This window comes from Mesocricetus auratus, unplaced genomic scaffold (assembly GCF_017639785.1).
Source record: "Mesocricetus auratus isolate SY011 unplaced genomic scaffold, BCM_Maur_2.0 Super-Scaffold_100026, whole genome shotgun sequence".
Lineage (NCBI taxonomy): Eukaryota > Metazoa > Chordata > Mammalia > Rodentia > Cricetidae > Mesocricetus > Mesocricetus auratus.
The window spans coordinates 5,367,188-5,382,267 of NW_024429207.1; the positions used below are offsets into that span (position 1 = coordinate 5,367,188).

The 15,080-nt window shown below is 39.9% G+C and overlaps 1 protein-coding gene across 7 annotated transcripts in view; it reads left to right on the forward strand.

Annotated features, from left to right (window-relative positions):
- The window catches only part of Tenm3 (teneurin transmembrane protein 3), a 1,762,555-nt gene that overhangs the window by 903,063 nt on the left and 844,412 nt on the right, over positions 1-15,080 (forward strand). The gene's annotated exons all lie outside the window — the stretch shown is intronic.

The window sequence follows — 15,080 nt, forward strand, 5'->3', positions numbered from 1 at the left end:
GTAGATGTACCACATTTTCTCTATCCATTCTTCGGGTGAGGGACATCTAGGTTGCTTCCAAGTTCTGGCTATTACAAATAAAGCTGCTATGAACATAGTGGAACAGACATCTTTGTTATATGAATGGGCATCTTTTGGATATATGCCTAAGAGTGCAGTTGCTGGGTCTTGTGGTAGGTTTATTCCCATTTTTCTGAGGAATCTCCATACTGCTTTCCAAAGTGGCTGAACCAGTTGGCACTCCCACCAGCAATGGAGGAGTGTCCCCTTTCACCACATCCTCTCCAGCATAAATTGTCATTGGTGTTTTTGATTTTAGCCATTCTGACAGGAGTGAGATGGTATCTCAGAGTTGCTTTGATTTGCATTTCCCGGATGGCTAAGGATGTTGAGCACTTTCTCAAGTGCCTCTCAGCCATTTTAGACTCCTCTATTGAAAACTCTCTATTTAGTTCTGCAGCCCACTTCTTAATTGGGTCCTTTGCTGTTTTGGAGACTTGCTTCTTGAGTTCTTTGTAAATTTTGGAGATCAACCCTCTGTCAGATGTGGGATTAGTGAATATTTTTTCCCATTCTGTGGGCTGCCTTTTTGTCTTGCTGACTGTGTCCTTTGCCTTACAGAAGCTTCTCAGTTTCAGTAGGTCCCATTTATTAATTGTTGATCTCACTGTCTGTGCTACTGGTGTTATGTTCAGGAAGCTGTCTCCTGTACCAATTCTTTCAAGGGTACCACCCACTTTCTCTTCTAAGAGGTTCAGTGTGGCTGGATTTATGTTGAGGTCTTTGATCCATTTGGACTTAAGTTTTGTGCATGGCGATAAACATGGATCGATCCGCATTTTTCTACATGCCAGTCTCCAATTATGCCAGCACCATTTGTTGAAGATGCTTTCTTTATTCCATTGTATATTTTTAGCTTCTTTGTCGAAGATCAGATGTTCGTAGGTGTGTGGGTTAATACCCGGATTTTCAATTCGATTCCATTGGTCTGCCTGTCTATTTTTGTGCCAATACCAAGCTGTTTTCAGGACTATAGCTCTATAATAGAGCTTGAGGTCAGGGATAGTGATGCCTCCGGACGTTGCCTTGTTGAACAGGGTTGTTTTGGCTATCCTGGGTCTTTTGTTTTTCCATACAAAATTGATTATTGTTCTTTCAAGGTCTGTGAAGAATTGTGCTGGGATTTTAATGGGGATAGCATTGAATCTGTAGATTGCTTTTGGCAGGATTGCCATTTTTACTACATTGATCCTACCTATCCAAGAGCATGGGAGATCTTTCCATTTTCTGAGGGCTTCTTTAATTTCTTTCTTTAAAGATTCAAAGTTCTTATGATACAGGTCTTTCACTTGTTTGGTTAGCGTTACCCCAAGGTATTTTATGTTGTTTGTGGCAATTGTAAAGGGTGATGTTTCTCTGATTTCTCTTTCAGCCCTTTTATCATCTGTATATAGTAGGGCTACTGACTTTCTTGAGTTGATCTTGTAACCTGCCACTTTGTTGAAGGTGTTAATCAGCTGTAAGAGTTCCCTGGTAGAGTTCTTTGGGTCACTGATATAAACTATCATATCGTCTGCAAACAGTGAAAGTTTGACTTCTTCCTTCCCAATTTGTATCCCCTTGATCCCCCTTTGTTGTCGTATGGCTATAGCTAGAACTTCAAGTACCATGTTGAAAAGGTATGGAGAGAGTGGACAGCCTTGTTTTGTTCCTGATTTTAGAGGAATTGCGTTGAGTTTCTGTCCATTTAGTTTGATGTTGGCTGTTGGTTTACTGTATATGGCTTTTATTATGTTTAAGTATGTCCCTGTTATCCCAGATCTCTCCAAGACCTTTATCATGAAGGGATGTTGGATTTTGTCAAAGGCTTTTTCAGCATCTAGTGAGATGATCATGTGATTTTTGTTTTTCAGCTTGTTTATATGGTGGATTACGTTGATGGATTTTCGTATGTTGAACCATCCCTGCATCCCTGGGATGAAACCTACTTGATCGTGGTGAATGATTGTTTTGATGTGTTCTTGGATCCGATTTGCCAGTATTTTATTGAGTATTTTTGCATCAAGGTTCATGAGGGATATTGGTCTGAAGTTCTCTTTCTTGGTTGTATCTTTGTGTGGCTTGGGGATCAAGGTTATTGAAGCCTCATAGAAAGAGTTTGGCAAAGACCCTTCTGCTTCTATTGTGTGGAACACTTTGAGAAGAATTGGTATAAGCTGTTCTTTGAATTTGTGGTAGAATTCTGCACTGAGGCCATCTGGACCTGGACTTTTTTTGGTTGGGAGACTTTTGATGACAGCTTCTATTTCCATAGGGGTTATAGGTCTATTTAAATTGCTTATCTGTTCTTGATTTAGTTTTGGCAAATGATAGCTGTCCAGGAAGTCATCCATTTCCTTTAAATTTTCGAATTTTGTGGAGTACAGGTTTTCAAAGTATGACCTAATGATTCTCTGGATTTCCTCAGAGTCTGTTGTTATGTCCCCCTTTTCATTTCTGATTTTGTTAATTTGCGTGTTCATTCTCTGCTGTTTGGTAAGTTTGGACAAAGGTTTGTCTATCTTGTTGATTTTCTCAAAGAACCAACTCTTCGTTGCATTGATTCTTTGTATTGTTTTCCTGGTTTCTACTTTGTTGATTTCAGCCCTCAATTTGATTATTTCCTGGCGTCTACTCCTCCTGGGGGAGTTTGCTTCTTTGTGTTCTAGAGCTTTTAGCTGTGATGTTAATTCTCTGGTATAACTGTTTTCCTGTTTCTTCATGTGAGCACTTAGTGCTATGAACTTCCCCCGTAGCACTGCTTTCAAAGTGTCCCATAGGTTTGGGTATGTTGTGTCTTCATTCTCATTGAGTTCGAGGAAGTCTTTAATTTCTTTTTTTATTTCCTCTTTGACCCAGGGATGGTGCAGTTGAGCATTATTCAATTTCCATGAGTTTGTAGGTTTTAAAAATATGGAACGCTTCACGAATTTGCGTGTCATTCTATGATGACTTAGCAGTGTGATACAGTTCTGTGGTCATACTTTTATCAATAGTCTGCAGTCAGCTGCTCCTCATGGACTGACAGGTGCTTTGTTACCTGTTAAATTCATCTTGAATCTAGGACCACTGCTCTGAACATACTAGAGAAAGTCAGTGCTCATCAGTAAATGACAAATTTGGTGTCTGTGAGATCATCAGCATCTGGGAAGAGTAGGAGGCAGCATCAAGTTGTCCTTTATTGGATGGGTATTTCAAACTGAAGTACTCATTGACATGTATTTACAGGCCCTCTTCTTTTCTGGTGGAGAGACATAAACACGGGCAAGGAATAAACTAAGTAAATAAGCTTATTCTAAATATCACCAGTGCCTGTGAGAAATTCGGATGATAGAGAATTATGGCAGAGAAAGGGGGTCACTGAATTATATTTGGAAGTTTAGAAAGAGAAGATATTACTGAAGAGAAATACTCTAAAATGATCTTAGGAACTAGTCAGACAAAAACTTGAAGGTTGGGAGAGAAAGTAAATGAAAAGGCATAGCTGACACAAAGAAAAAGAAGGGTAGAGTGGCTGGAGAGCTGGAGGGGACAGCGTCATAGCAGTCAGAGAAAAAATGCAGACTTTCCTCACATGTAACTGGACAGCCACTGGCGATGCCAGAAATCAGGGCCACGTTGGGCTTCCAGCACAAAAACATTACTGTCTACAGGGGGAGAGGAGTAAAGTAAGAACTGTTGCAGGAGCAAAGACTGTCGTTAGGCAGTTGCAGTCAGAGAGGCCAAGTCAGGTCATTGGAGCAAGCCAAGCAAGGGATTTGGTAGCATGGTGCCCTGGGCTGATGCAGCCTTTCTAATGTGGTTTCACATGTATAGTTACCGTTTGTGTGCACTGATAGTCTTCAGTTGATTACAAAGCATGCTGTGTCTACATTTATAAATTGCAGAATCAGTTCAAATATATTGTGTGATTAATTTACTTTGTCCTCTGTCATACTGCCACTCTTGGGAGGTTATAGAGAAACAAGGGAGAAATAATCTGGAACTCGTGTCATAGTTATTTCTAAATGATACTGGTGAGGCAAACTGAATGCTGGGCTATTACTCTGGGTGTGGCAGTATGACTGCCCTGTGATTGTTCATAAAGTGCCATCTAAATATAGGATACTGTGCTAAAAAAAATGGCAGGACACGAAAGGAAGAAGAGGGTCAACTCCTGCTCACATGCAGTTTACAGTTTCCAGCAGAGGAAAAACATGATCCAGACCAAGTCGTCACACCGGACAGTATGTTCCCATCCAAACCAGTACCTAGAGACTTGTGATGGGGGACTGAAAGAAGAAAATCACAGGAAAAGAGGAAGGCAAGCCTAAATCCTTCCAAAGGAGAAGGAGCAGACTGGAGCGGGGAATTCACAGGGGCTGCTGCGTTATAATGGAACAGTGGGAAATGAGGCAAGAAAAGAAAATTGGAAGCAGATTGTAGAGGGCTTAATGCCTGATGAGGAATGTGGACTTTGTTCTGTTGGTATTGGGCAGTTCTTGCAGAGTTTGGAGGATAGAGACATGATGGAGAGGTATTCAGGGAGATTAATCCAACAGCTGTGTGCAGGCCAGGAGATGACTCAGAAAACAGCTGTGAGAGGTGACTAGACTTGAGAGTCACTTTGATTTGGTTGGTTCTGAGCTTCCAAAGTGAAATCACTATATGACTGTGTTAAAGCCCCCACCTCCCACTCCTCGTTTCGCTAGTGCCTTGTGAGCTATCTAATAAAGCAATTGCTTCTATCAAGTCCTTCATGTAAAATTAAAACAAATGGTCCCCTTCCACAAAAACTAGTTGCCCTTTTCTCCATGATTTTCCTGATTCATAGTGACAAGCTAACTAAAAACCCTGACAAGGACACAGTGAAGGCATAGGAAATTATGAAAACAAGTGAGTGCTTGGCTAAGGAAATGTTTATCACTGCGCCTCTCATCATTATGAGTTAATTACAGGCTCTCAGCAAATACCCCATTGTGAGCTCAGAGGTGCAATATGTTTTATTTGAAAAAGTGAAATAGTGGTTTCCTTTGCAGTGCTCAGTTGTATTTCCTGCTATTTTAAGGCTACTCCGTGGTACCAATGTACTTTGACAAGCAATTATCCCAGCATGCATTCACTGTGTATTTTAACTATAATGCTTTTTAAAAGCTGGAATTGCCAAAGCACAGTTCTGTCTTAATTGATCGGATCTAGCCTTGTCTGAACACGGTTTGTGTAATATCTGAATAAATTATAAATTAACTGACCTACACAAACTGGGGAGAGGAGAATCATACCTGTTGGAATGAGACACAATGAATTTCTTCCTCACAGATTTTTCTCCACACTCTTTCTCATCTTCACTTCAGAGAAAAGATCACATGGAGCCGTGGAATCTGACTAAATCCACTAACAAAAATGTACCTCGGGCTTGTCCTCCACAAGTTTTCATCTAGTTTACGGAAAGCAGTTGCTAATGACTATTATTATAGTTGTGAACATTGTAAATCTCAGATATTGCTGACACCACCACATTCTCTTGATTGTGTGTGTGTGTGCATGTGTGTGTGTGTGTGTGTGCATGGTGTGCCTGTGAATACACATATTCATGTGGGTGTATGCATGTAAGAGCCTATGGAGGCTAGAGGTCAACTTAGGTCTCTCTCTTGATTACACTCTACCTCAATCCTTGAGCTCACCAGTGCTGGATCTCATAGATTAGGAAGGCCTGGTCAGCCTATAACCTTCAGGGCTCCATCTGTCTCTGTAAGCCCTGGGGTTGCAGATAGATGTCAATGAGACAGGCAATTATGTGTGTGCCTGGGATCTGAACTCTGCTACTCATGCCTACTTTTCTCATGAGTACTTTTCCAGTTGAACAAACTCACCAGCCCCTACACCATTGTGTTTGGCAAGCTTGATTAAAAAATACTCAATGCCATCTTCCAAGAGAAAGGTTGTAGTGACAGGTGAATATATCACTGCAAAAGGTGACTATAAAAAGTAAACAGTCTCCCTGTTCATGTTACCCTACTGTGTGGTAACTGTAATCATTGTTTAAAAGTCAGCATCTATGACTGATTCAGGCACAGGGCCTTTGCTTCATTTACTTAGGTCTTATTTTTGTTCTTTTTTATCTCGCCATCCCATTTGGCTTTTCCCAAGTAGGAAATTCAGACAGTAGTTACCACTTTTGAAAGAAAAGACAAGCTGAAAACTGTGGGATGCATTCTTTTCTTAAAACTCCTTTGCCAAGTGTTACACAACTGTATCAAATTTCTTTAGACGTTGATAATGAGAAACAGACACTTCCATGGAAATATAACCAAGAGATTTGCAGTAATTGATGATTTCAGAAAGACACATGGTTCTAAATGGCACTAAGATTATGAGCTTTAGGGTTCTGAATCTTTCATTTTTTTCATGTTTGAGTAGGTCCTACGGTTGATTATCAGGTTGAAGAAGGGCAGAGGGTCTGTCTGCTGATTATAAATGTGCATGTGTGTAAAATTTTCACACATAATATAATATTTCAAAGTTATTTTTATGGGGGCTCAGGGGTCCCAGAACTTAAACAAAACTGCTGATCATTGGCTCCAAGAATTACTTAGAAGGAACCATAGTTATTTTTTACATCCCAAGGAACCATTTGCAGACTTTTGGGCTACAGATCACATAATGTTTATTTGTTCAGCTGGCTTTAGAGATTTGAACAATATTTGGAAACACTTGAGTCTTTGCCCCGCTTAATAAAAGTATGCTTAAAAAGCAGAGCTACAGCATTCTTATTTCCAAAAGGCTCCCACAAACAGGGGTGGGTACTGCAAAAATGTAATTCTGAAATTAAAAGAACGCAAGTCCAGAAAGAAACTCATCTCACATTGTCTTTAAGGAATCTCTATTGAGTTCTATGTCCTCTGTGCTGTAAAGCTCAAGCATATATTTTACAAGAATGCTGCAAAATGAAACTTGCATTATTCTTTCTGATCATCCATAACAAACAAGACCTCATCCATCTCCTAAGAATGATATTTAACACTAGATGTGTAATTTAGTTGGTATTAGTAATAAGCTTTATGTCACAACGTCAGCTCATTGGTCTCTATGAAAGAAGGTGTAATAAATATTTCATGGCTACGGCTCCTGAGGAACATTCTCCTTTCAAATGTGAAGCAATCTTTCAGTGTGCGTGCCAATCAGAAGTCTTTAGCAGATGTAAAATGCTTCTTTTTGACTGCCTTTGAAAATATAAGGAACTTGAGATGCAACTGAAATATTCATTACATGGACAATACGTAACAAGGCTGCGAGAGCAGAGGTTTCAGACAGTATTTACCCAGTTCTTCCTTGGCTTTTTCTTTCCTTTCCTTTCTTTATTTCCATCAGAGCTCTTAAATACTTCCAAAGGCCATGGCAGGTTGAAATGTTTTTCTTCTATAGTTTCCAGAGGGTTTTTTTGCTAATTTTTTACAATATTTAACATCCCCATATAATCTTTTCTTTGCTTAGCTTAGTGATGTCTTAAAGGAAGATTGCTTTGATATCATGATCCATATCTGTTTAATTAATAACTGAATTGGGATACTACTGACAAATTTAGATGGCCAAATGAGGACTTCCTCAATATTAATTTGTCGTGTTGGGATAAAACTATTATATTTTGTGTTGTTGTTGAAGATGTTTTGAAGCGAGCACACTTGGTCAAATGTTGTAAAGCAGAGTCATTTTAAGTTCTTGATTGTTGACAAAGTACATACTTAAATTCATCAGTAAAAATAACAAGGCAGTGAGTTTTAATTAAACTTACCCACACAAACATACATATATGCACAAGGAGAAAGTGTCTTTTCTAAAAATGCTAAGCTAGAGACTAGAGTGTGTAAAATAGTTGAAGATCATAATATACCATATACTAACACCATAATTTTCCATACAGTCCTGTAGTTTTGTGAAATGCAATAAAATTTTAATTTTCTTTAGTCAATTTAGCTGATACACTGAAATTATTTTCAGTATTTTTGTCAATGCCTTTTCTAATATTTTTCCTTATTTTTAAAACCCAATCTAATCTTCTATACTTGGTAAGTTAAAAATGTGTCTGAAGGCTGGGGACATATACCAAGCGTTGTCACAACCCAAACTGCTATGAAAAGGAAGTGAAAGAGATAGGAAAAGCTCAATGTCTTTAGGTCTTATAATGTAGCAGACATTGTTGGAGATAGTTGCATTTAAATTATGGAAATACATATAAAAACCAATTTTAGAATTGCTATCTCATTCTATTGTGTATGAAACTATATTTTATTGTTTTTAATATTATTACCTGATTATTTTGATGATTGGAAGTACAAGCCCAGTTTAATTTGATAGAAAATAGCCTTTGGGAAATAAAATATATGACACATAAGACATAACAACAACACATTTTGATAGTAAGACAATATGTACCATAAGAAGCCAACACATCCATTCTTTTTTTTTAAGATTTTTTAATTTAAATTGGAAACAAGCTTGCTTCACATGACAATCCCAACTCCCTCTCCCTCCCCTCCTCCCCGGCCCCCCCCACCATCTCCCAAGCCCCCAACCAATCCCCATTCCATTCCCTAGGGAGTGTGAGGCCCTCCATGGGGGATCTCCAGAGTCTATCATTTCATTCAGGGCAGGACCTAGGCCCTCCCCCCAATAGTCCAGACTGAGAGAGCATCCCTCATTGTTGGATGGGCACCCAAAGTCCATTTGTATGCCAGGGATAAATAACTGATCTACTACCCAAGGCACCATGGATTGCCTAGGCCTCCTTACTGACACACACAAGCAGGGGGTCTGGATCAGTCACATGCTGGCCTCCTAGCCATCAGTCTGGGATCCAAGTGCTCCCCCTTGTTCAGGTCAGCTCTTTCTGAGGGTTAAACCAGCCCAGTCTTGTTCCTTTTATTCGTAAGTCCTCCCTCTATGTCACTGGGTTCCAGGAATTCACTTCAGTGTTTAGCTGTGGCTGTCTGCCTATGCTTCCATCCATCACTGGATAACGGTTCTGTTTCCCAGACTCTCTGATAGTTGAGATTGTAGGCTGACACTACCCTGATCAATGTCTAAAATCCATATATGAGTGAGTACATACTATGGTTGTCTTTTGTGACTGGGTTATCGCACTCAGGATGGTTTCTTCTAGTGCCATCTATTTGCATACAAATTCAAGATTCCATAGTTTTTTTTTCTGCTGCATAGTACTCCATTGTGTAAATGTACCACATTTTCTCTATCCACTCATCAGTTGAGAGACATCTAGGTTGCTTCCAGGTTCTGGCTATTACAAATAATGCTGCTAGAAATATAGTGGAACAGAAGTCCTTGTTGGATGAATGTGCATGTTTTGGGTATATGCATAAGAGTGGAATTGCTGGATCTTGTGGGAGACTGATTTCCATTTTCCTGAGGAATCTCCATACTGATTTCCAAAGTGACTGTACCAGTTGACACTCCAATCAGCAGTGGATAAGTGTTCCTCTTTTTCCACATCCTCTCCAGCATAAGCTGTCATTGGTGTTTTTGATTTTAGCCATTTTGACAGGAGTAAGATGGTATCTCAAGAGTTGTTTTGATTTGCATTTCCCTGATGGCTGGGGATGTTGAGCACTTTCTCAAGTGTCTCTCAGCCATTTTAGACTCCTCTAGTGAGAATTCTCTATTTAGTTTTGTTCCCCCACTTTTTAATTGGATCCTTTGGTATTTTGGAGACTTGCTTCTTGAGTACTTTGTAAATTTTTGAGATCTGTCTTCTGTCAGATGTGGGGTTATTGAATATGTTTTCCCATTCTTTGGGCTCCCTCTTTGTCTTGTTGACTGTGTCGTTTGCCTTACAGAAGCGGCTCAGTTTCAGGAGGTCCCATTTATTAATTGTGAATTTTAGTGTCAATGCTACTGGTGTTATGTTCAGGAAGCATTCACACATACCAATTCGTTCAAGGATACCTCCCACTTTCTCTTCCAAGTGGTTTGTTGTGGCTGGATTTATGTTAAGGTCTTTGATCCATTTGGACTTAAGTTTTATGCACAATATATCTATTCTTATTGAAGCTATTCGTGGACATAGGTATAAGCACAAACAAGAGAAGTTCAGTTCAGACATCAGAATAGAAGCACAGAGGAGTTTCCATAGTATGTCAGAAACAAACAAAAGTAAATTCTGTGTGTTTTGTAAACAGCAACATAACTATATTGGGGGATGTGTTGCTGAATTATAGTGACTCTTGCCTAGGTGATTTTTTAAAGTACTACATTGTTCATAAGCTGAAAATAATGGCACTTTGAAAAATTTAACAGTCTGTTAACTATATTAATTTCACCAGTTGCAAGATGAATTAGATGCTATCAATAACCATGTTTCCTCCTTTTGATTGTGTTTCTTTGTGGCTGAACATTCATGCTTCTTCAAAGTACCATAAGCAATACATTTTCAACAAAATCACAGTAATGCTGTTACTTTGGTGAAGATTTATTAATACTGACTACTAAATAAAAATGTCACAGACACACTAAATATCATGCCTAAAAAGCATAAAGAAATGCTACATTGCTTTGAGGACAAATAGGAAATGCAATTTGCACTTAGAGAAAAAAAATGAATGGGCAAAAAAATGGGTTAGTAGCAAAGATGATAATGTTCTTCATGATAACTAGGTAAGAGCTGAAACTGAAACAAATTTGGGTTCTCTGAGATACAATTGAAACTGATCCTTGCTAAGATTATCAAGAGGCTGGTTGCTATTGACATCTCTTCCTGGGGTATCTAATATCCCTAAGCCTCTCTTTTGGATCCAAGATCTAAAAGTATCTGACAACAGCCAACAATTCTTTTATTAAGTGTCCCATTCATTAAACCTTTTGTGCCTGCCGCCATTCTTTAGGTGATGAACCTCAGATTTTGGGCTGTGCCTCCCTTAGGAACAGACATACTTCCATCTATTTCTACTCAGCAAGAAAAGGAATAAGAAATACCTTAGCAGAAACAACTCACTATCTACCATACCAATAGTACAGCAATTGTACAACAAATCCAAATGATGATCAAATATAAAATCTAATGATAATGGCATAAATATATCAATTCATCTAAGCTTGAAAAATTGAAAACAGCAATACTAACCTTGTGTTCCTTCTCAGATATCAGGAATTCTGATGATTTTCATAAGAAGTTATATAGCAGGAACACAGCTGAGCACTCAAGCATTGTGTTGCAGGCAGTTATCCTGGCAGAATTATGGTTTAGCTCTGTTAATTCTGGCACTATGCTAATATTAGTTTATGAACAGCACCTTCTACTACCTCAGCAAATATAAGTAAATACTCATTATCATTTATGAAACTGTACATGATTCAACTTCAGAGGACAAGATGAGATTTTAATCATCATGCAGAACCTTGAAGTGCCACTAGAGTCTGCAGGACAGGGTTGAGTTTGTGAAATGGATTCATTGACTATGAGCTGGAGAGAATGAGGCTTTCCCTAGATGGAGGGGCCATCTTACCCTTTTTTCTCTAGGGTACTAATGACTGTAAAACTGAAACATCCATGCTACTGAAGATGAAATGAAAGGGTAAAATGTGGAGGAGGAGAGTCTATTATGCCTGAGAAAGCAACAGAGACCTGTCTCCTCCTTCAAAATATATCGTATAACCCACAACTGGAAAGCCAGTGTGAGGAATTGAATTGATCACAATGTAGTCAGTTGTTTCAACCCAGACATGAGTAGAATCAAGTACGCCAATCACAAAACACAAAGAACCACATGTTTCATAAATGAAGTAAAGTGGGTGGTGGGACATGAGTATAGAAGAGGATTTCCTAGGATGGAGAAGAGTAAAGGGAGAGGGAGGGGCGTGAAAAACAGGGAAAAATATTTATTATGTGCATGTGTGGAAATATAATGAAATCCCTGACTTTGTACAATTAAGAACAGTTACAAGAGGGCTGGTGAGGTGAGAATACTTGAGAGCCAATTTGATGTGGTAGACGACTTGCCCTCTGAAGCTTACATTTGTATCTTAGCTTCCAACTGTCCTAGGTATAGACCCAATGTGCAGAGAAGTCTTGGCTAGTGCTCACAGTGTTGGATTGCTCTTGGTTATTGAAGCAGCTATGTTCTCAGAGGACAGCCTTCCTTACAAAGGTCCTTGAATTAACAACATCAGATTAGCAGGCCACATTTCCTACTTATTGTTCTCCATTTGCTCCCCAGTGAAGTAATTTGCTGTGTCACACCGAGACCTGTGACATCTACATGTCCAAACAAGCCAGCTGTCTGTGCAAAGGGAAGAATGTTCTAATGTGAAATCGCTACATTTTCATCCTGTTAACAATCTCTATTACATTATTCTAGTGCTACTAAGTCAATTTACAAGTATCTTTGCCCCTATGTGAGGCCTACCGTTAGCAAAAGTGATTAACATATTTCAGCTGAGCTGAAAGTAGGACATGCTGGTTGAAAGGTAGCAATATGGTTTTTGATATTAGCTTGAGAAGAGGAATTAATATTCTAATATCTCCTGTCAATAGCTATTGGTCTAGAATAAATTCTTAATGGAAAGACTCACCCTGCAGATTTGAGACAATTTCCAGAGAAGCCACAGACAAATGTCAATTTGGCTTTGGGTTAGTTTTCCCCTCTTCCTCTTCTTTTCCTTGTCCCCTGAAGGAGACAGGGGACAGGGAGACATATATTCATTGTGTGATGGAGCATAGGTGCTTAGGTGCACTGCTAAAGAATTCTTGCCTAGTTGACCCTTGAATTCTCTTGGTATTTGATCATAGACACACACTGGCAGGGCCAACCTCACAGGCCTACACTGAGCATGGTGAAAATGAGGGTCTTGACTGCTTGCTAAAGGACTTTCCTCATTGATGAAGTTGGCAGTGAGCTTAATCAGTGACTCTCCCTCCTTTGTAGTGCTGACAGAAATAAGCATCTTTTTCTACTCTATTTTCATCATAGACTTTTTCCCTCTGATCTTCAGATATAATATATGTCCCAAGGTCTGTAGTACTTCAGAAATTCAGTCAGAACTCCTCTGGCTGTACTACACTTCTTCTCCTGAGGCACCCCAAATGTGTATTTAAGCATACTCATTGGGAAAAAAAACAAAATATAGAAAAAAAATCTATGAACATTCTAAATGGAAAATCCATGGCCATAATCCATTTAGTTACAACTCTCTATGAAACTGCATAGGTACAAATTGTCCCAACGAGTTTCTTTAAATTACTTGTATATATCCTCAAGAAAAATCAAATTGCTAAAAGCTAAAAATACCTTTTTGCAAGATAAGAGGTAATTCAAGTGATGATTTTAAGTCACTTGATATTCAGAAGCCACAATTTTGATAGCCTGGATAAACTCAATAACACCTTAAGAAGTTATTGGCCACACATTAACATGCAATGTCTATCTTCTATAATTTTCTGCTATTTGTTACCTGATCCATTTTATTGTCACTAGTGCAGTGAGAACATTCAAAAGAGCCATTCATAGGAGTAAGTGCCCAGCATGGCATAGTGCATCTCCATCTAGGGTAACTTCAGAACTCTTTAACATCTATTCAGCACGGAAATACAGATTTGGACACATTTTTGTTACTAGTATTTCCATACCAAAAAAAACCTGAGTTGTCATGCAAGCTCTATGGTACATAGGTTTTGTGATTAACTTGACTCTAGCCAAGGCAAGAAAAAGAATCCTTTTCCACAGCTGACTCTGCTTGAATTTCATATCATTCCAGTCTCTGGACACATGTTTTCTCCTGAAACACAAAGCTTGATTTTCCTAATGTCAGGCTCTCCTGAAGATCATTCCCTCTCCCTGGTGCCTTCTCCTCCAGCCCATAAGTAAGTCTGTCCCTGTTCCTCCTATTTACATGCTCCTGACTGTCATCTGTTCTGATCTCCTCAGATGTTTGCCTGAGTAGTCCCCTGCTACTTTCTCCCTCTCCCTCTCCGTCTCCCTCTCCCTTTCCCTCCCTCCCTCCCTCCCTCCCTCCCTCCCTCTCTCCCTCTCTCTCTCTCTCTTCTCTCTCTCTCTCTCTCCCTCTCTCTCCCTCTCCCTCTCTGTCTCCCTTTCCCTCCCTCCCTCCCTCCCTCCCTCCCCCCCTCTCTCCCTCTCCCTCACCCTCTCCCTCTCCCCCTCCTCTCTCACTCTCCATCTCCTTCTCCCTCCCTCCCTCCCTCCCTCCCTCCCTCCCTCCCTCTCTCTCTCTCTCTCTCTCTCTCTCCCTCTCTCTCCCTCTCCCTCTCTGTCTCCCTTTCCCTCCCTCCCTCCCTCCCTTCCTCCCTCCCCCCTCTCTCCCTCTCCCTCACCCTCTCCCTCTCCCCCTCCTCTCTCACTCTCCATCTCCTTCTCCCTCCCTCCCTCCCTCCTTCCCTCCATTGGATCAAATTCATTCTTCCACTACTGATACTTCAGATACAACTACCCCTTGTCATTATAATCCATTGTGTCAGTCAGTCCCAATGAAGATAGAGGCATGGATCATACCCTTCTTATTCACTGCGGGATGCCAGTCACATTGTTACCAATGCATCTGTAATATAAAAAAGATTCAGCGTCTTGTATGAAAAGTGTCTTCTGGGCTCCAATACCTCTAAAACATATTCTATCAACCTGAACTAAACTAAGCTGTCCCCCTCCTTTATGTCCGTACATTCAAAGGCTGTAACTATTTTGTCCCATGTACCTGAACTGCTATTCCCACCCACTCATTCCTATTGCAGCTGACATCTCACCTGTTCCAGAAAATGATCCAGTTCCCCTGGTATATTCAAGTAGCCTCTTCTGCCTTCTAATCTCATAGCCTCTGTCCTCCTTTGTTAATGCATCCACCTGAGATGTTTATTACATTTACTTGTTTACCTAATTTCCATGAGGAAGAGCTTTGCTTTGCATTGCTACAACTCTGGACCACTTGCAGAGAAACTGGCTGGGGGAAAATGGTATTACAAATGTGTATGTGAAAAAACAGCATCAGGATAAGCCAGTCACGCCACAGTTTTTGTAATTTCTTGGCTCTAGCCATATCAAAAA